This window comes from Acomys minous (genome assembly GCF_964271855.1).
Source record: "Acomys minous genome assembly, chromosome: 18".
Lineage (NCBI taxonomy): Eukaryota > Metazoa > Chordata > Mammalia > Rodentia > Muridae > Acomys > Acomys minous.
This window is the reverse complement of record NC_140501.1, coordinates 10,166,146-10,187,091: the sequence shown is the minus strand read 5'-3', so window position 1 is coordinate 10,187,091 and position 20,946 is coordinate 10,166,146. Positions and strand designations below refer to the sequence as shown.

General features: G+C 35.4%; 1 long non-coding RNA gene across 1 annotated transcript; it reads right to left on the bottom strand.

Moving 5' to 3' along the window:
- Window positions 1-106: 106 nt before the first annotated feature.
- On the bottom strand, window positions 107-19,882 carry LOC311589350. Its single transcript, XR_014776513.1, has 3 exons — window positions 19,608-19,882; window positions 7,797-7,906; window positions 107-211 (listed from the first exon to the last, which is right to left on the bottom strand). It is a non-coding gene; the product is annotated as an uncharacterized lncRNA (long non-coding RNA).
- Window positions 19,883-20,946: the final 1,064 nt, after the last annotated feature.

Here is a 20,946-nt window from a genome sequence, read left to right as displayed (position 1 = left end):
TGTGTGTGTGTGTGTGTGTGTGTGTGTGTGTGTGTGTGTACATGTTTTCTTGGAGCCCAGACAAACAGGATACTTTTCACTAGAGTCACATGGTATTGTGAGTTACCTGTTATGGGTGCTTAGAATTGAACTAGGGTCATCTGTCAGGGCAGGACATCTCTTAGCCACTAAACCATCTCTCTAGCCCCAACATTACAGCAAACTTGGAAGCCTGTAAAATAATTAATAAAAAGGTCATGCTGTGGTATGAGAAGAATGAGAACAGAATCCATGGCACATGAAATTATTCAGAATATTACTTTGAGAGCATTGCTTCTTGTGATTCTATGCTTTTCTCTGAGGAGCATCTGCTGTCTCTCAGTATCCAAGGACCAGGGATAATAATGCTTAAAGTGGAAACACATAAGATCAAGTAGAAAAATAGGAGCATTATACATGCTGTCATGATTATAAAGTGTGGGTAAGCATAGGTTTCATACGATGTAACATATGAAATAAATACATACCAATAACATTAGAAACATTTGCAATTAAAGAAACCACTACAAATGTATATTGAAAGAAAGCAATGCAGTAGCATCATATCACTATTATTAAGTGATATTTAGCTTTATGCATTCAAAATATAAGACTAAAAGGGGTAAGACTTTTTAGAAACATAGCTTATAATGAAAAACTATGCATCCTTCTATGGCTAAGTATTGTAGAAGATGGAGCAGAAATAGGATCAGAGCCAGACGTTAGGGAAGAAGATTCCTCGAAAATAGTATGTTCTGGACATGACAGCACTATTGCATTGACAAACTTAAGGAAGCTATAGTTGTAGCTACAAAACCTGTACAAAATTAAGCCAGTTATGGCTCTAGCATGGAGAGGAAAGGTGCTTAAGATTGCACCACATCTAGTCTTTACACTAAAGGCAGTTGATGGATATTGGGAAAGGGAGATTATGTTATTTTCATAGGTTTGTTCTATGTCTATCTTAGTTAGGATTGCTATGCTCTGATAAGGACAGTGACTAAAAGCAACTTGTGGTAGAAAAGGTTACACTTCCACATCATTGTTCATCACTGAAGGAAGTGAGAGGTGAACTTGGTGTAGGCGCTAATAAAGTCCAAGGAGAGAGGCTTCTTCCTTGGCTTGCTTTCTGATAGAACTTCTGGGACACCACCCAGTGATGGCAACACCCCCAATGGACTAGACTCTGTCCCATAAATTATTAACTAAGAAATTTCCCATTGAATTAAAAAATAACCTTATTTTTGAGTAACAATTATGGCCTTGAGATGAGGAGTGATCCAATAATCTACCTTTTGTTCTATCCTCCCTCTATATTTCTAAATCCCTTTTTCATTCTTTTCAGCTCCTATCTCCTTACCTACAAAAGGAAGATAAAGGAAAAGAGATACGTCCCAGAGTCAAACCTAGTTTCTTCTCTGTAAAAGACCAATAATACTTATAACCAACTCCCAATGAAAATAAACATCTGTAGACCAAAAGAGTAAACAGAAGAAACCTATCCAACCCCCTTTAGAGGAAATGGGACATTGTTTTCTTAAGATTTCTTTAGGCTGATTTAGAGTGAATAATTCCTTTGAAGCCCCCCAAAAAATATTGGGGGAAATGGTTAAGTAAGCCACGGATAACATTTTTGGTGCAGGTTAAAAAAATTTTTTTTAAATAATTAATTTCTTCAGATTACATGTCAATTGTTATGCCATATTTCTTATCCTCCCATTCCTCCCTCCCTCCCTCCCTCCCTCCCTCCCTCTCTCCCTCCCGCTTTCACCCTATTCCTCTCCCCTATTTCTGTGACTGAGGGGACCTCCTCCCTCACTATATTGTCAAAGACTATCAAGTCTCCTCTTGATAGCTTGCATATTCTTGTGAAATTCCAGGCGTAATAGGAGTCCTGCATGGGATAGTCTGAACTGGACCAATTGGGATCAGAAACTTTTTACAACACTGTCCTAGAAGCTATCCTGTCTGATGGGTAACAGCAACTTAGGTGCCTGGGGCTGGAACATGGAAGGTGCAGGATGTCAGCATGCAGCTTGCTAAGAGGAATGAATCCTGTCAGGACTGATCCAGTGTTGGTGTCCAGTTCTTTTGTTCTGAAAACATAATTTCTAAAAACATTATACAGTTCTACCATTGTGATTGGGTGAAGTGTGCAGGATGTGCAGAGCAACTAAGGCTGGTTCTTGGCTCATTGTATGAGCAGAAATTGTTCCTCACAAATAAAGTTATTTTTTAATTCAATGGTGTGTAATTTTGTATATTGATTAAAATCATGCTCATGTTGAAAACTAGCTAATTTTACTACAAGAATATATACTCTAGGCCTAATAGATATGATTATATAGATATATGAAGTAATATAGATAAATAAGGTCCTCAAAAACCTCAGATACCTGCAGAATATGACATTTAAATATATTTTTATTATTCTAAATATTCTTCAACAACAAAACAAGTTAACTCCTGGCAATGCCCAGCCTGCCTCAAAGAAGAAGATGAGCATCAAAGAACCTCCTTATTGAGTCGGCTTCAAATGTGGCAAACTAGCCACTGGGCAAAATGTCATTTCTTCCACAGACAGAATTCTGCCTAAAAATGAGCAAGCTTGGATGCAGGCAGTTGACTGTCAAACTCTGCCACGACAGGGTAAGCAAGTCCTCAATAGTTCCTGCCTTGCAAACATGTCTGGCAGATATATTAGGCCAGAAGGCTGAAGATGATGCTCCAATACTATAGTGTTGGGTCACTGTTCAGGCAGTAAACTGTCTCATTCTTTTTTTTTTTTTTTCATTTTGGAAGCTGCTAATGTGCACTCTGGGTTCTCTCAGGTATTTAAGTTTTATCCCTTTCTTAAGTCTCTGATGGATTTGAAGACCAGATAGTTTAGTCATTCAAAGAAGCTTAGTAGGTCAGGGGTTAAGATGTATTTAAATCAGGATATATACTTTAAGTTAATAGATATGAGATGTAAAAAATATTCATCTCCATTCAGAAATGTAGACCCAACAAGATAGGAAAGATGTTTACTTCAGGTTTGCCACATACAAATAGCCAAATCACTGTGAATGTAACATTTATACAATTCCTGATTGTCTAGTGGTTCTTCCTGCTGGATGTCGTTTATTTTACCCACATACAATAATATAAATGTATATGTTGAAAAAGAAACATAATAAAAAAAGAAAAAAATTCCCACAGGCTTGCCTAAAGTAGGCTTGCCTAAAGTAGGCTTGCCTAAAACTATATCATACTGAGCCATTTTCTTAATTGGTGTTATCACCTCTCAGATGTCTTTAGCTTTTTTCAAGCTGACATAAAACCATCCTGATTTGTGTCCATGTCAGACAGCTCAGGCTCCAGTGGCATGCTCCCTAGACACATCTACAGCTGGTTTCACTAACTGGACTCAGGCAGTTACATATTTTAAAAATGAGAAATCATGTACTTGCACTAAATTAAAATGATGTGACTTGGTGCATGAGACATAATCACCATTTATTTAACCACAGGAAGAGAAAAATAAGCTAGAATGACAACACTAATATTTAACCTTATGCTCATTCACAACAGATACCAGTGACATAGAAATAGCATCTCAGCCAATTGAAGTGGTTTGAAATGAAACAATGTCATAATCAAATCTAGCTATGAATTGCCTGTTTTGAAACCCTACAATGTACAAACAATACTGTCTCTCCTTTCACAGAAGCCTTGAACAAAGTGCAATGCTTCAGCTTCATTTTATTTTGTAATGAGTCTTTGAAGTAAACTAAAAATGTTTTATCTCTTTCCACTACTTTTATAACCCCACTGGATTATTTCCTATCTACAACTATCAATAAACCTACTGATAAGATGGAATGGAGTATTGCTACTTACAAACTATATTTACAGAGCTCTATATGTAGCCAAGAATAGAGACTGTGGAGAGAAAAGACTGACAACAAACATCCGACAACAGGGTCTATTAGTGAGCTGTGAGGGAGCAAAATTATTATCTATGTCATGTCTTAACAGAACCACCAAAAATTCAAATTTAGCTGTAATGTTAACCCGTGGCTTCATTATGGAGCTAATTAAAAAATATTTAAGCATCATGACATTAGAAAAAAGTGAGGGCAAGGTGTACAGTGCATTTTTATGTATTTGAGGGTAACCAACAGCATGTTAATAGCAAATATGGTATAAATTTTAAGTAATAATTCAAGACTGGGAAAGACCTGATATACATGAACTAAAACTGATTCTTAAGATAATCTTGCCTATGAGTTAACAAACTGTATATGCACAATTGGAGGCAAAATTTATTTAAATATACCTTAGGTTTTGACAAAGATTGGTATATAATATGTCACTGTGCAGAAGCACTCAGAATTACTCAATCTTAGCACTTTGATAAGTTTGGAGATTCTGCATTAACCACTGCAACATTCTAAATACATTTCAGTCAAGCATAAGAGGAACAAGAATCTATAAATATAAACACTAATATTTTAGAACAGCTGGAGGCTCAGGAAACATCACTGAAGGGGAAGTGCAAAGAACCACAAGATATGGAAAGTGTTGCGACATTTTCCAGACATGATAGGGATATTACATATATGAGCTTGAGCAGCTGTGGTTACTTTTATAATATTAAGCAGTTAAAATCCAGCATGGGTGGTTAAGGGGCTTCTGAGGCCTTACCCTTATCTGAGGAACAATTGGCAGTTTTGGATTTCTGAAGGTTTTTTGGGCTCACTTTTCTTTAGAGGTGTGGCGAGTGGTAGATAGCCCATGGCCCATGCTTCAATTGGTGGCCCAGTAGTCATGCACATTTGGGAAGCATTGGATAGCGTCTATAGGTTTTTAGATTTTTTTTAAACGAAAGGAAGTTGGAAGGGAAATATGAACATGTTACTAGGTCTTAAGTGCAGGTGCAAGGAATTTGTGTGGGGTGGTTATAATCAAAGTGATTTTATACTTGTGTGAAATTTTCAAATAAAAAATAACAAGTAGTAATTTTCATTCTGTCAGTATGTATAGGTGCATATAAAATATATAGTCTTAAACTGAATCAAGACAGTGTGATTACTAACAAATACCAAATATTCAAAATTTGAGAAAAATAAATGGCAAAAATAAATGAAAATGAATTTGATGATTAACTCCTCAAAGCTATCACTCTGTTCCCATATTAAGATGTGAATATTTTAATTCTTGATATGGCTTAAATCGACAGGTACATTTCCCATAAAAACCTGACAAAATAACATAGACTAATAGTCTATGTATTTCTTGCCTGGATTAGCATAATGTTTAATGTGATCACATGTATGTGTCAGGAGCTCTGAGGATAGCTCTTTGATCTCAAAATCTTGAAAGCAAGAAGATTCTGAAGCCTTTGTCAGCAATAGCAAAGGAGGAGCTGCCGTGGTATTTAATATCCCTTTGATATTTGACCTCCTTTTAGTGGTTTGTGTTGAAAATTCTTTCAGGGTCATGCATTGATGCACAACAGACAATATTTTTCTTAAAGCCCATGGAAATAGTTTGAAATTTAATATTGAATGACAGTCCTCAATTTTAAAGTATCAGAATCCTAGTATTACCTTAACTACTGCTTTTCTTGTATGCCTCAAAAAGTTTTAGGTTGATTCACTTTATTTAGAGTTCTTAAATCAGTTAACATTTTCCATTTCCCATATTTCTTTTTTTCTTACAAATACAGAAAAACTCCAAGGACTAGCAGTTTCCTCACCATGTTCAGTATCTAACTATTCCTTTACAAGCTGCTCAAGGGCCTGTAACTTTCTTAAGGCTTACTGCTACACTAACACAGGCTTACTAATTAACCACTTAAAAGGTAGGGTAATTGACATTCTAGAAGTTGCTCCTACTCCACATTCCTGCTTTGTCCTGCTACTGCAAAACCTGTATAGCCTGTTATTATCCTTCGTAACTCTTTCAAATACCATTTCCGGTAATGTATACATTTGCTTATTTGTTTGGCTTTTTTCGAGACAGAGTTTCTGTGTAGCCTTTCCCTCATGGACTCACTTTGTAGAGCAGGCTGGCCTTGAATTCACAGAGAGTGCTGGGATCATAGGCATGTGCTGCCTTGCCCAGCTTGTATCCCATTTTGAACATCACCCTATGAACTGTTTCTGAAAACCAAATTACTAATAATTTGAGTTCCCCGCATTTGTAACAAATATCTTCCCATAGGTTTATAGCTGTATCATATACATAAGATTTTAACTACCTACTTGAACTTCAGACTCTATTCACCTAACCCATTCTACACTTTATTTCACCTGAGATTATGTCCTAATATCTAAAACCTGAGTAGAGCTTCTTGCAAAAGCTTGTTGGTATTCTAAAATCCTTGAGAAATTATAGATACACCGGTTTGTTCCTGGGCCTCAAACTAGGCCCTTTATCCTCTCCACTTTCCCAACAGAAAAATTGCAGTGCACATCTATCCCTGATCTATATTCATTAATCCAACGTTTAGCTCTGCCACACCCCCTGCAAACTCCCGGGGGTTGAGGCTTCCTATTCTAGCCATTCTCCAAAGAATTATCCCTTAAAGCAATGAGATGATGGCAATCTTTCCTTAAATGTTCCAGCTTTGCCCAGTAAAGCATGTTGTATCTGAGACTGAAGCACTTAGCTAAAGCTTAGTCAAGGATCTAAAGCACCTCTTTAGGAAGGTATTGAGGAATGTTTTCCTGAGATCATAAAGACACCATCTCAGGTGTTTCCAGTTACTATGCATCAAATGCATGCAAATAACATATTCTCAGGGTTATGTTCTGATTAGTTGTAGACCTACAAAAATGATCAATCTGAGGCAATTTAAGGAAGCAATGGTGGCATATGGGATGCAATTACACTGTGTAAGACAGATTTTAAATGGTTAGGCTACTTAGTATCAAGTTACTCACAAGGTTGGAGGGACTTAATGGTAACTGTACTAAGGGGTAATCTTCAATGGCAATGGCTTAGCTGGAAGAGTGTGAAAGCATCAGACACGGAACAGTGTAATTGGATTAGAGGAAAAAAATATACTGAAGGATCAATTGTGTTGGCTGCAGGTGGTGGTGGTGACCTAAAGAAAACAGTTCAATGATGTCACTATAAAGCAATATAGTTTAATGACGTTAGGGACCTTTGATACGGTTGAAGAGCAGAGCAAAAGATCTATATCATTTGAAAAAAATTATACAAGGCCCAAGGGAAGACTACAATGATTTTTTTCAAAGATTAACTTTAATCTTGCATAGAATAATAGCAGATTCATATATGAGAGAATTAGTAATTAATACACTGGCTTTTAAGAATGCCAATACAGAATGTCAGAAAGGTCTATGAAGGATCAGGGAGCTCCTTTAGAGGAATGGATTAGAGATGCTGCTGACATTGGATCTTCTGCGTATAATGCTACTTTTAATTTACTTCTAATTTATTCACTCTACATTCTGTATGTATCTAACTCCTTCATCTCCTCTAGATCCCAGCATCTACCTCTTATTCCAGCTCCATCTTCCCCTAGTCCTCAGAAAGGGGGATCCCTCCTCCCCTATCATCTGACCCCAGCCAATCAGGTCCAATTTGGATTGCCTGCATCCTTTTCTTCTGTAGCCTGACAAGGCTGCCCTGCCAGGGGGAAGTTATCAACAAGTAGACAACAGAGGCCATGCCATAGATTGCCTCTACTCCTCATATTATGAGACCCACAAGGAGACAGTGCTACATGTTGACTATTTCTGAGCAAGGGGATTGGGACTTACCATGCGTGTCCTTGGTTGATTGCATGAGTCTGCAACTCCCCTGCCCCTGAGTTTATTATAACTCCAGGTATATAACAATTGTAGACCAAGGAAACAACATTTGTAGGTTTCTACCAAGTAAACAAAACAATTTAAATAAGACAACAGTAATGAAGCAATAAAATGGAATGACTAAGTGGTTACCGTCTTTTAGCTCTGTTTGCCTAATTCATGTATAACTGATAAAAGCTATGTGATTAAAAATTAGAAGTTCTTCACACACATATATATTTACACACTAAGATGAGGCTTTGTACCCATAAAACTCAAGTAGAATACAAGGTTTACTTCCAATACTTTGAAAGTGCTATCGCAGGCTGTTTAGGATAGCAAATTATACATGTTAATTCTTAATTAATCAAATCATGGTCATGTCAATTACTAGTCTATTTTTATCACAAGAATATACACTCTAGGTGCAACAGATAAGTATGATCTATCATCAGATAAGGTAAAATATAGATAAGGTCTTCAAAAACCTCAGATTCCTACAGAATATGGCATTTAAAGATGTTTTTATTGTTTTAAGGATTCTTTGACAATAAGACAGGTTAACTCCTGGCAACACCCAGCCTACCTCAAAGAAGATGATGAACATCAAAGAAACTCCTTATGTAGAGGACTTTTTAATGCAGCAAACAAGCCCCTGGGCAAAATGTCCTTGTTTCCACCACTGACAAATTCTGCCTAAAAATTGGAAAGTTTGGATGCAGGCAGAGTTCACCACCAAACTCTGCCAAGACAGGGTAAGCAATTACTCAATAGTTCCTGCCTTACAAATATGTATGTCAGATATACTGTACTAAAAGGCTGAATATGATGCTCCAATGTTATAGAGAGTTTTGGGTGAGTGTTCAGGCAGCAAAATGTCTCTGTCGTTTTTTTTTTTTTTTTTTTTTTTTTTTTTTTTTTTTTTTTCACTTTGGAAGTTGCTAACCTGCACTTTCTGTTTACTCAGATAATTAATTTTATTCCTTCTCAAGTCTGTGATGGGATTGTAGTCTAGATAGTTTAATTTTACAAGTAAGCTTAGTTGTTTAGGGGATAAGATGCTTTTTGGTCTAGATAGATGCTTTAAATTGATAGAAATGAGATATGATAGATATTGATTTACATTCTGAATTTTAGACTTACCAATGTAGGAAAATGTTTTCTTCAAGGTTATCAAATACAAATAGCCAAAACACTATGAAAGTAACATTAATATAACTCCTGATTGTTTCATGGTTCTTCTTGCTGTGTTTACTTTATTTTATATATATGTAATAATATAAATGTCTATATAAAAATTAAAAAATATTTTACAAATTAGAAATCACCATAAATAGTTTACTTAATTGTTCTCTCACAGTTATTACCTAAATGATCATTTCTTTGGGTAAATTGATTAAAAAGCACAGAATCACAAATGACTTAAATAAACGATCTTTTATTTTAACGAAGACCTTTTTTTTATTCAAGTGCAATCAAACTTATTGTAATGGCTTAAATGACAATGGGCAATATAGACCCAACATTTTGAATATTTGGCCCACAGTACATGAAACTGTTTTGGAAAAATTAGGAGGTGTGGCCTTTTTTGTAGAATGTATGTCACTAGAGTGGGCTCTGTAGCTTCAAAAGCCCACACCATTGCCAGTTACTTCTCTTTGTCACCTACATCATAATGTGAGATCTTTTTGAAATATATTTAATAATTTATTCATATTAAATCTAAATTGTTATCCCATCCCTTGTATCCTCCTGTTCCTTCCTCCCTTCTGCTTCCCCCCTATTCCCCTCCCCTATGACTGTGACTGAGGGGAACCTCCTCCCCCTGTATATGCTCATAGGGTATCAAGTCTCTTCTTGGTAGCCTGCTGTCCTAGGATAATGTGAGCTCCTAAGCCAGGAGGTTGTGGAGCATGCCTTTAATCTCAGCACTCAAGGAAGCAGAGACAGGTCAATCTCTGTACATTTGTGGCCAGTCTGGTCTACAGAGTGAGTTCCAGGATAGCAAAACCATACAGAAAAACTCTGTTTTAAAACAAAACAAAACAAAGGAAAAAAAGGTATGCTCTAAGCTATCTCTTAACACCATGCCTGCCTGCCTACTGCCATGTTCTCTGAATTATTTCTTCTATGAGTTACCTTTGTCATGCATCTTATCACAGTCATAAAATGGAGATAAGAAACTTACGTTAGCATTTATAAATACAGCAATAGTTACTAGATTTACCTTTACTGGGCATTAAGGCTTTAAACTTTTAAAGTTGACAAAATAGAATTCACATCCTTGTACATTTGAAAAACAGGATGGCCAAATAATTCTAAGATTTTCAACAAAGCATAGGAAAATTCTTTTTTTGAAATATATTATGTTTATATATTATATAACTATTTAAACATGATATAACATGTTGATATAATATACATTAATATATAATATATAACAAAATATCATCCAGACTTATACAAATACCACTCCTTTTAATAGTTCTGTATTAACTGTTGAACCTACAATCCCAGAAGACAGAAAGGTACATATTTAATGCCTTACTTGTCTATATAATGAGCTCTAGAACAGCCAAGGCTACAGGAGACTTTTTCTTAAGAAAAAAATAAAAGAAATAAAAAAGAGAAACCAACAGTAATAACAAGATCAAGCAAAAATGGCAATAGCTGTCCTATGTTCCCTTAATAATTTTACCTATCAAAAAGGCAACCACAAAATTTTATTGTACCTTGTTAGTATATTTATATTTTCTCAGTCTATGTATGTAACATTCCATATTATATTTCCCTTAAGTTGTCACCAAAAGTTTATATAAGTAGTTCAATTCTTATAGAAATGCTCTAAGAACCAAATATAATGGATGAGCCCATATTTTACAGTTTTGAAATAATATATCTGATTTTTATGTACTGTAGGTTGCCACTTTTAAGTGCTCATATTTTGTTCATGCATGTTTTAGTTTTTAGATATATAGCATATGCCTTCTCAGTTTGTGCCGTAATCAATGATTCCCACCTGGATGACTTTGACCAGTCATGTTCTGATGTGCTTGTTTATGTCAGCAAATGTCACTTGCAGAAGCAAAAGCTTACATTTTCAAAACACTGTCTTATCCTTAACTATACCTTCGATAATGCTTTATTTTTAGATTTTCTTTTCTTTTAATGTGTGTTCTACATTTCCTAAGCCACAGGGTATACTTAGATATATGTGGCAAATATCTATCAAATAGAAATGTAAAGATTTTATCAACAATGCTGTTTCATTTAATGAGGCTACAGGCTGATGTATGCAATATCACCTACTATACTGTAGGCGAATTTTCATCACTCAAGAAAAATGTTCCTATGGCCTCTCCATTTGATTATTCATCTTACACATTCCCACTCACATGTTAATTCATTAATACATTTTTCTATAAATATATTTAAATGATATTAATAAACTCAAATCGCATATACCGAAGATGGGGAGATGGATCTGCTATCAATGTGTTTGCTGCGAAAAAAATGAGGACCAGACTTTCAATTTCCTAATCAAGAGAAGGCCAGTACGATATCTCCCTCTCTCTCCATCCCCACCTCTACATCCATCCATCCACCACCAGCCCCGTGTGTGTGTGTGTGTGTGTGTGTGTGTGTGTGTGTGTGTGTGTATGTGTGTGTACGCGCCCGTGCGTGTGAGCACACACACGAGTTTGTTAAACTGTAGAAGAGGAAATGGACTGAGACAGGTTGCTACCAGGAATCCACTAACCAACCAGTCTAGCCAAAAAGATTAGCTCCAGCTTCAGTGATTATCCTTATGTCGAAGAATAAGGGGCAGAGTAGTAGAGGAAGAAACTCAATATCAACCTGTAGCCTCTACTCATTCGTTCACACTTGTACATGAACAGACACACAAGCAAATACCTCAAACAATCATGCATACATAAAGGATACCATGTGATGATACTCTGATGTGTACATACAATGTGTCATTCTAGTCTTCTACTAATTTTGTTAAATTGCTGCACTTTAGAAAAACTAAACCTGAACTCAGAGTATATGTATTTTTTTTACAATCTGAATTCCTTCATTTAATATATTTTAACTTATATCTATTGATTTGTTTCCCAGTAGTTTCTTCCTCATATAATATTGTTGCCTCACTTTTAAATATGACAGGATATTTCCATCATTTTGTTGTTGAATAATATCTCCTTGGGTTTTGGAGTTTTGTTATTTAATAAAAAAAAAAGGGCACTATCAAATCTTTCAAATTATAATTTTATTTCTATTGTTTAAGAAATGTCTAGGGTATAGACTGAATTCAAATTTATAGAAAATACAAGGATATATATATTATTTTGAACACAAAAAATGACAAATCAAAGTATATTGTTATGGAGAGAGTAATAATATAGGGAGTATAAGATGCTCACTTGAGTTTTCCCTTTAAATAGGGAATGAGATCATGAGATTCTCACACATTCATGCACATGCACACACACAAGCACATACGAAAATACAAATGCCTAGTGTGTACATTGTTCTCTGTCTCTTTGGGTCTGTCTAATCCAGGCTGTAAAAATCAAGAGTGTCATGTATGAGAAAGATAATAATCATAAAAGGAGAAGAAGAAGACCTTATGATCCCACAGGGCCTTTTAGGAAGTAATTCTAAGAGAGGCCTTTTGACAACTTATAAATCTAGGGCTTATAAATCACTTTAAAATGTTATAGAGAAAATAGGCATATTAAATAGTTTTTCCCGGAGAATGGCTAATAATATATTTGTTTCAATTTCTATCTTTTACCAATGATTTTTGAAAAGTAGTGTTATATAAATGGTCCACCCTTTTATTGCATCATTTATTGTCTGCAGCATTGGATCCATCAGTCTCTGTATAGCTTTTAAAATAATAACCTTAGTTCTAAATTTAGAACTTGGAAAACATTCTAAAGCATTATTTCATCTAAAATGTTCTTACTTGGTATGCTAGTCTAGTCTCAGGTTCTTCATTATTCTGCCCTATGTCTACACTCTCCTGATATTAACTCGGTTACTGTATCTTGATTTTTTTCCTATTAGATATTCTCTGTCATAGTATGAGAAATATAAGCTTTCAAGATTTGAGACATGTTTAGTTACATTACACTCACGCATGTGCTGGTTCCTGCTGAGATGGCTGTCTTATCTGAAGCATTTGATATAAACTTCAACATTCATATGTTTAAAGTTTTTTCCCCCTGAAATTATAGGATGTTTTCTGTTTAGGTTCTGCTGAAATCTAAGATGTCAAGAGCAATAATGACAAATATTATATTTTGACATAGGTCTACAAGTTCATTCAATTGGGGAAGTTAGCAAAATCAAACAGCAATTCTAGCTTCATAAACATTATGCTCTTTTCTTTCTCATAAAAGGGAAATCCACATTTTCCCAAATTTCTTATTTACATGAATTTATGCTTCCTGTGGCTGTGTCTTTTTTGGTACTGATGGTATGTGGCAAATACGCTCCCTGTCAGGTTTGCATTATTGAAGAAAAATGCCTGGAAAAAAATGAATGCTCAAAATAAGAAAACATCAAAATTCCCACATAAGCTGCAATTTTGAACATCTTTATCATTACAGACAAATTAAAATTATTTATACATAATCAAGAGTGAGTATTAATTTTTAGTCAAATGACTAGGTAAGTTTATAAACAGAAAACAGTCTGGATGTACAGTTAAGTTCTTTAGAAGATTTGCTAATATCTATTTATGGTCTTTCCATTTTCTGAAAAATGAAAATCTGAATTAGTCAATGATACATTTCAAAAGACTCTAGACAGTTTGATTATCAACCTAAACATTTTGATGTCTGACAAGGTTAATGCAAGCAAAAGATTAATATTTTTCATGAAATTTATATTTTCCTAGATTATTAGGACAGCCTTAATTTAGCTGCCTCCCCTACAAAGATGAAACTTTATGTTAACTTGTAGAATATGAAATAAAATAAGAAAAAACTTTATTGTTTTAAATTTTTTGTTTTTGTTTTTGTTTTTTGAGACAGGGTTTCTCTGTGTAGCCTTGGCTGTCCTGGCCTCACTTTGTAGACTAGGCTGGCCTCAAACTCACAGTGATATGTCTGCCTCTGTCTCTTGAGTGCTGGGATTAAAGGCGTGTGCCACCATGCCCAGCTACTGTTTTAAATCATAAAGTAAATTCTTTTTCTTGTAATTTTATTAATCTATCGTGACATAATATATTGATAGCTTTAAAAATTATAAAGAAGTTTAAAAAGCTCCACATTATGATAAAATAATCCTTGAGACAGCATTATAAGCATGTATGTTAGTTAACCCATATAAATGATAAATAATCTATTTTTAATGTTTTTGTTCTTATAATATACAGGGATCATACTATCGGGAGGCATATAATATTTTCTTGGCATTTTATATTTTATAGAGAAGAATAGATTTAATTGTTTATAACATGATTTTGATGCAAGCTACTAAAATGTAAGAGTCATTTATTTCTAAAGTACAAGGTCACAGTTTTATCGTGTCCTTTAGTTCATGACATCTTCCATCAACTTTTCTGGCTGAAGATTGATCTCTCCCTTCTGCCTGCCATCTAGATTGTCAGATATATAGTTTTATTAGGATTGACCTGTCAACCATGAGATGTTGTCAGCCACAGCCTAGAAAATAAAAATAGTTCATATTTTCCAGGACTCAATGATGTGCTCTGCTAAACTTTTAGAATGCGTGCCCCATCATAAGTTCCCGTAATGACGATTCGTTTTAGTTCAAGGCCAGCATCCTTACATTAAAAGCAATATATGTGATACATCATATTTGATAGGTAAATATATCTGTCGGTAGATATAAAAGACTTCTTCTAAAATATAGGATGCTATAGATCACTGTGAATAACTCATTCTAAGTGATAACAGTCCTATTGTAAGAATGATTACTCTTATATGCAAGGATAAATACTGTCTTACTTTTCTCCGTGTTTAGCTGGCTCGGATCTTTACAGAAATCACAGTTTGTGATGGTTTCAAACATATCTCCTTACTATATGCCCACGGATACAAACATCACCCTTCTCATAATATAATTACTTAGTATATAAAAGATGCTCCACACACATAACAGCATTAGAATTTATGAGAGGTAAATCATTGAAAATGAGGGTTTGGTATACAATTAAGTTAGGAGAGTGTTTATCTGGCCTTGATATTTTCCTAGATACAGTCTCAACTACTAGATAAAGAGGTGTGGTAATGTATGTCTGCATTCTTAGTACAAGGGATATGGAGACAGAACAATCAGAAATTTACTGTCATGGTCAGCTACGTAAAGAGTGCAAAGCGATCCTGAATGTAAGTTAAAAGCAAAAAGAAATATAGAATACAGTACAAATTGGAAGAAGATAGTGGGCTTCAGATTTAGGGTTTTACACCAGGATGCCCTTTCTAACTCTGTTTTGTGATCACTGGTATATCCAATGACACATAAATGACCTAGTGCCTACCATGGCTCATTTTCCTTTCTTTTTAACTCATAGTAACAAGAAAGTAGTATAGAATTCTCATGTTTCCTTCAAGTCAGAGCAAGCCCCACATCTCTGAACTGTTTTCATAACTATTAGTTCTGTTTTAATGCTCTCACTTACGTATCTCTTCTTTCATTATTTATTCTGCACAAATGAAAATAATGTTACAAAGAATTGCATTTTTTGTTTCTAGGTGTCCAGTACAACTGGGCAACTTAAAACAGGGCAATTCTCACAAGTGACTTCACCAATACATAAAAGTTCAGAAGTCAGGGTGGGCTTTCTTTGACTGACATATCAATACACTCAATTTGAGGAAGGGAGTGGCATCAGCCTCAGGTTGTCACTGTAGCTTATGACCTGGCTGCTTTTAAGCACCTTCCTCCAGTCCTTATTAACCTACTTGCTTTCTCAGACTAGTAAGTTGTTGACTCATCCCCACAAGTGTCATAGGGTCTCAAATTCTTCTGCATACACAGGTATTTGGACACCTACCTAGAATCGTTTCTTATTCTTTCAGCTAAAGATGTCCAAGTTATGCAGTAAACTTACATCAGCAATCATACACTCAATCAAGATATGTTGTTCAGTTTTATTCTGCTTAATGTACCTTCTGATACTTAACCATAATTTTAGCATTATTTACGTTTATAACAACGTCTTAATATATTTCTCTTTTAGTCTAATATTGGATCGATATGAAGGCAGAGATCACAATATGTTCAATAATCTAAGTGAATTAGGCAGTGTTTTGCAATTAAGATTTCACCCTAACATCAATCATTCAAAAACCCACTTCACTGTGTATCCCAACAGTAAAGCAGTAGAAGGATAAGAATTTTAATTTTGTTAAGAGATTGTACTTCCTTCGCAAATGAACTATTGCCAAGCTCATTCTCCAAATTTATCTTAAGTATTGCTTCCATTTTTAAAAAGACAATGATCTAGAAACTACCATTAGCAAAAGAAACAAGATTAAGAGTGCTGTCCAGGATGAAATGCATACAAACATTTCTTATTTGTAGAGGAATAAGCATTGGGATAGCCATTACAAAAAAATAATATGGTGAGTTCACAAACAATTAAAATTTGAAAAAATACATTATTCAATATTCTCACTATTTGATTTGTTCCCAATGTCTGGGCCAAGGTGTACACTCCCTCTTTTCTCAGAATTGTGGAATCAAAACAAAGATGAAGAATCAGTTGTGGAAGAAAATTTATTCTTTGGTCAAATGGCACAATGAAGCTGCTGCAGCTGCCGTCCTGATTAAATGATGCTCTTTAAAGACAAGTGGCGAAATGAAGTTTTGCTTATTATTAGCAGTGTCATTCAAGACTGGGTATAGGTTTTGGCGCATAAAACTAAATAGCCAAAATCAAAGTAAATAGTGAGATACTCAAGGAAATTCCTCTAAAATCAGAAACAAGTCAAGGCTGCCACCTCTCTCCATATCTCTTCAATATAGTACTCGAAGTTCTAGCCAGAGCAATAAGACAACAAAAGGAGATCAAGGGTATTCAAATGGGAATGGAGGAAGTCAAATTATCCCTATTTGCAGATGATATGATAGTCTACATAAGTGACACTCAAAATTCCACCAGAGAACTCCTACAGCTGATAAACACCTTCAGCAAATTGGCTGGATACAAAATTAACTCAAAAAAGTCTGTAGCCTTCCTATACACAAATGACAAGCTTGCAGAGGAAGAAATTAGGAAAACTACACCCTTCACATTAGCCACAAGCAATATAAAGTACTTAGGAGTTACTCTAACTAAGCAAGTGAAGGACTTGTTTGAAAAAAATTTCAAAACTCTAAAGAAAGAGATTGAAGATGACATGAGAAGATGGAAGGATCTTTCTTGCTCATGGATCGGGATAATTAACATAATAAAAATGGCCATCCTACCAAAAGCAATCTACAGATTCAATGCAATCCCTATCAAAATATTTACACAATTTTTTAAAGACATTGAAAGTTCAATTCTGAACTTTATATGGAAAAACAAAAAACCCAGAATAGCTAAAACAATCTTGTACAATAAAAGGTGTTCCGGAGGAGTCTCCATACCTGATCTCAAACTGTACTATAAAGCAATAGTAATTAAAACAGCATGGTACTGGCACAGCAACAGGCTGGTTGATCAGTGGAATCGAATCGAAGACCCAGATATGAATCCACACACATATGGTCATTTGATTTTCGACAAAGAAGCCAAATCCATTCGATGGAAAAGGGATAGCATCTTCAACAAATGGTGCTGGTCTAACTGGATGTCTATGTGTAAAAAAATGCAACTGGACCCATATTTGTCACCTTGTACAAAACTCAAATCTAAGTGGATTAAAGACCTCAACATAAAACCAGAGACACTAAGTCACTTAGAAGAAAAAATGGGAAAGAGCCTGGAACATATTGGCACAGGAGACAACTTCCTGAACAGAACACCAACAGCCCAGGCATTAATGTCAACAATTAATAAATGGGACCTCATGAGGCTGAGAAGCTTCTGTAAGGCAGGAGACACTGTCAAGAGAACAAAGCGACAGCCTACAGACTGGAAAAAGATCTTCACCAACCCTACATCTGACAAAGGTCTAATATCCAAAATATATAAAGAACTCAAGAAATTAAACACCATCAAACCAAATAACCCAATTGAGAAATGGGGCATGGAACTAAACAGAGAATTCTCAACAGAGGAATATCAAATGGCTGAGAAACACTTAAAGAAATGCTCAACCTCCTTAATCATCGGGGAAATGCAAATCAAAACAACTCTGAGATTCCATCTTACACCCATCAGAATGGCTAAGATCAAAAATTCAAGTGACACCACATGCTGGTGAGGATGTGGGGAGGGAGGAACACTCCTTCATTGCTGGTGGGAATGCAAACTAGTACAGCCACTTTGGAAATCTATCTGGTGCTATCTCAGACAAATGGGAATAGGGCTTCCTCAAGACCCAGCTATTCCACTCCTTGGAATATACCCAGAAGATGCTCCAGCACACAGCAAGAAAGCCCAATAGTTTAGTCTTTTAATTAAGCTTAGCTGTTTAGGGGATAAGATGTTTTTAGATCTAAACAGATGTTTTAGGTTAATAGAGATGAGATATGATAGATATTGATTTACATTCATAATTTCAGACTCCCCAAGATAGGAATGATGTTTTCTGCAAGCTTGCCAAATTCAATTAGCCAAAACACCGTGAACGTAACATTATATAATTCCTGGTTGTTTTGTGGTTCTTCTTGCTGTATGTAGTTTATTTATATGTAGTAGTATAAATTTATATGCCAAAATATTTAAAAAAAGAAAAAATACAATTACAAAATAAAAATAAACAAATAAAAAGAAAAATATTGAAAGAGTAACTTGAATGTCTAAAGATAATGTGTATAAAGTTTAATTTATTCCTAGGGAACACAATGAAGTGCTAGAGCACCTGCCTTTTTACCCCCAAGAGTATGCATTCAAATCCTACCATAACACTCACAGAAAATTCAACATTAGTATAAAATTCTATAGATAAAACCTTTGTTAGATATGTTTTTCCTTCTTATTAACTTTGGCTACACTCTTCTATCACCTCTTCTTCCCTGATGAACTCAGCTTGCTCCACCCAAAACCCTACTAGTCTCCTCACCCCCATGACATTTCTTTTTTTTTTTTATTTGTTTGGGGGTATGTTTACTGTAAACTGGGTCAAATATCTATTGAAACCTACAGTGGTCATTTGTGGGCACACAGCTGTGGTGGCTTGACAGAAAATGGCCTCCTAGGGACTTATGTTTCAATACTTGGTTTCCAATTGGTGGCTGTTTGGGGAAGGTGCGTATTCACTGCAAGACCTATGCCACTAGGGGTTGAATGTGAGGTTTCGAAAGACTCCCACGAGTCTAAGTTCACGCTCTCTGCTTTCGAATTGCAGATCAAGATAGGAGCTCTCGCTTCTCGATCTCACTTGCTTCTTGCTTGTTGCCCCACTGCCCTGCTCTGATGGACTCTCATGCCGCTGAAACAATAAGCCTAATTAAATAAATTTCAAAAGGTGTCTCAGTCATGTTTTTGTCACAGCAATAGAAATAGGACTGAAAATAGCATTTTTCCTACTTCCTTTGTTTGTCCTCTGTTTGTAAGGCCTTGTGAATCTCCCCTCCATCTGTGCCTGATACTGAAGGACCCATTAGGCCCCGTGCATGGATCTACAGATGCTGTGAGTCCAGACTTACAAAAGCTGTGTCTAGCACAGTTAATGGCACTTCCTCGTCCTTCTTCATATCTTCTTGCTCATGCATTCTTTCCACCCACTCTTCGGTATTGGTCCCCGAGCCTTCGATGGGATGCTATAACTGTTTTCTTTAGGGCTGAGCACATAACAACCATGCATTCTGAGCACCTGCTGTAGCCATGGGTTTCTGTATTCTTCCTCAATCATTGGAAAGCAAGATTTCTCTGGTTAAACTAAAGGAATAAACATAGATATTTTTAAGACAGCTTCACATTATGTCAGTTTAAGTAGTTTAAGTAAATAATAATATTCAGTTGCCAGTTGGGGCCATATATCTCCCTGCCTTGCTTCTTCTTTCTTTCTTTCTTTCTTTCTTTCTTTCTTTCTTTCTTTCCTTCCTTCCTTCCTTCCTTCCTTCTTTCATGTTTCTGGTACTTGTCATGAATTTCCTCCTGTCAATAGAATTTAAGGTTCAACCAAATTCTAGTTGTGCATGCCTGTCAACATAATGGCATTATTGCATAGGTGGGTACCACTTGCCTCTAAGGATGATCTCATATGTTGCTAGTTTCACAGCTGGGGAAAACCACTGATATCTTTCCCCCTTCAATTTTCATAAAACACTCCAAGAGTATAAGATATAGCTGGCAGGGTGGGTGCTTCCTGCTTAGTTCTAACTTAATTTCTCTTTGTTATGCATCCTAAGTGTGTGGTGAGTTCTTCAGTTGCCTTTTATCATCTATTTCTCATAGGCAGGTCAGAGGAAGAATACAATTCTGTATCATTTTAGTGATATCTGGGGCATCTTTGACCAAAAAATACATCAAATTTTATACCACCTGTCAGATGCACTTGTATAACTAATATTTTCTGGAAGCAGTTTTTCCCCAACAATGTAGAATATCTCTGTTCAAACACATTTACAAATATATTAACTGTATTTTTGTTAGGCTGTGATGTAGTAGTGGATTTCCATATGCCACTCCCCTTTTTCCCACCTTCTCCTTCTTAACTCTTTCACCTTAAGAATTATGCTATTACATATGTCCAACATTCATCTATTCCCATACCCTTTAAGGATTTTCCTGCAAATATCCAATGCCTACTTTCTTAATATCTATATGGATTCTACATTGAATATACAAAATTAGACTTATATTTATTTTGGGCTTACACACAAAATTACAGAAATTTTTCATGTTAATGAATTTCCATGTGGTATTGTTAAAAGGTGCACCACTGTGTAATAAGATTAAATAAGGCTATTCCAAATATTTAATCTACCTCATGGCAAAATCAATTAAAATAATTTTCTACTTTCTAAAGGTATACATCCAATG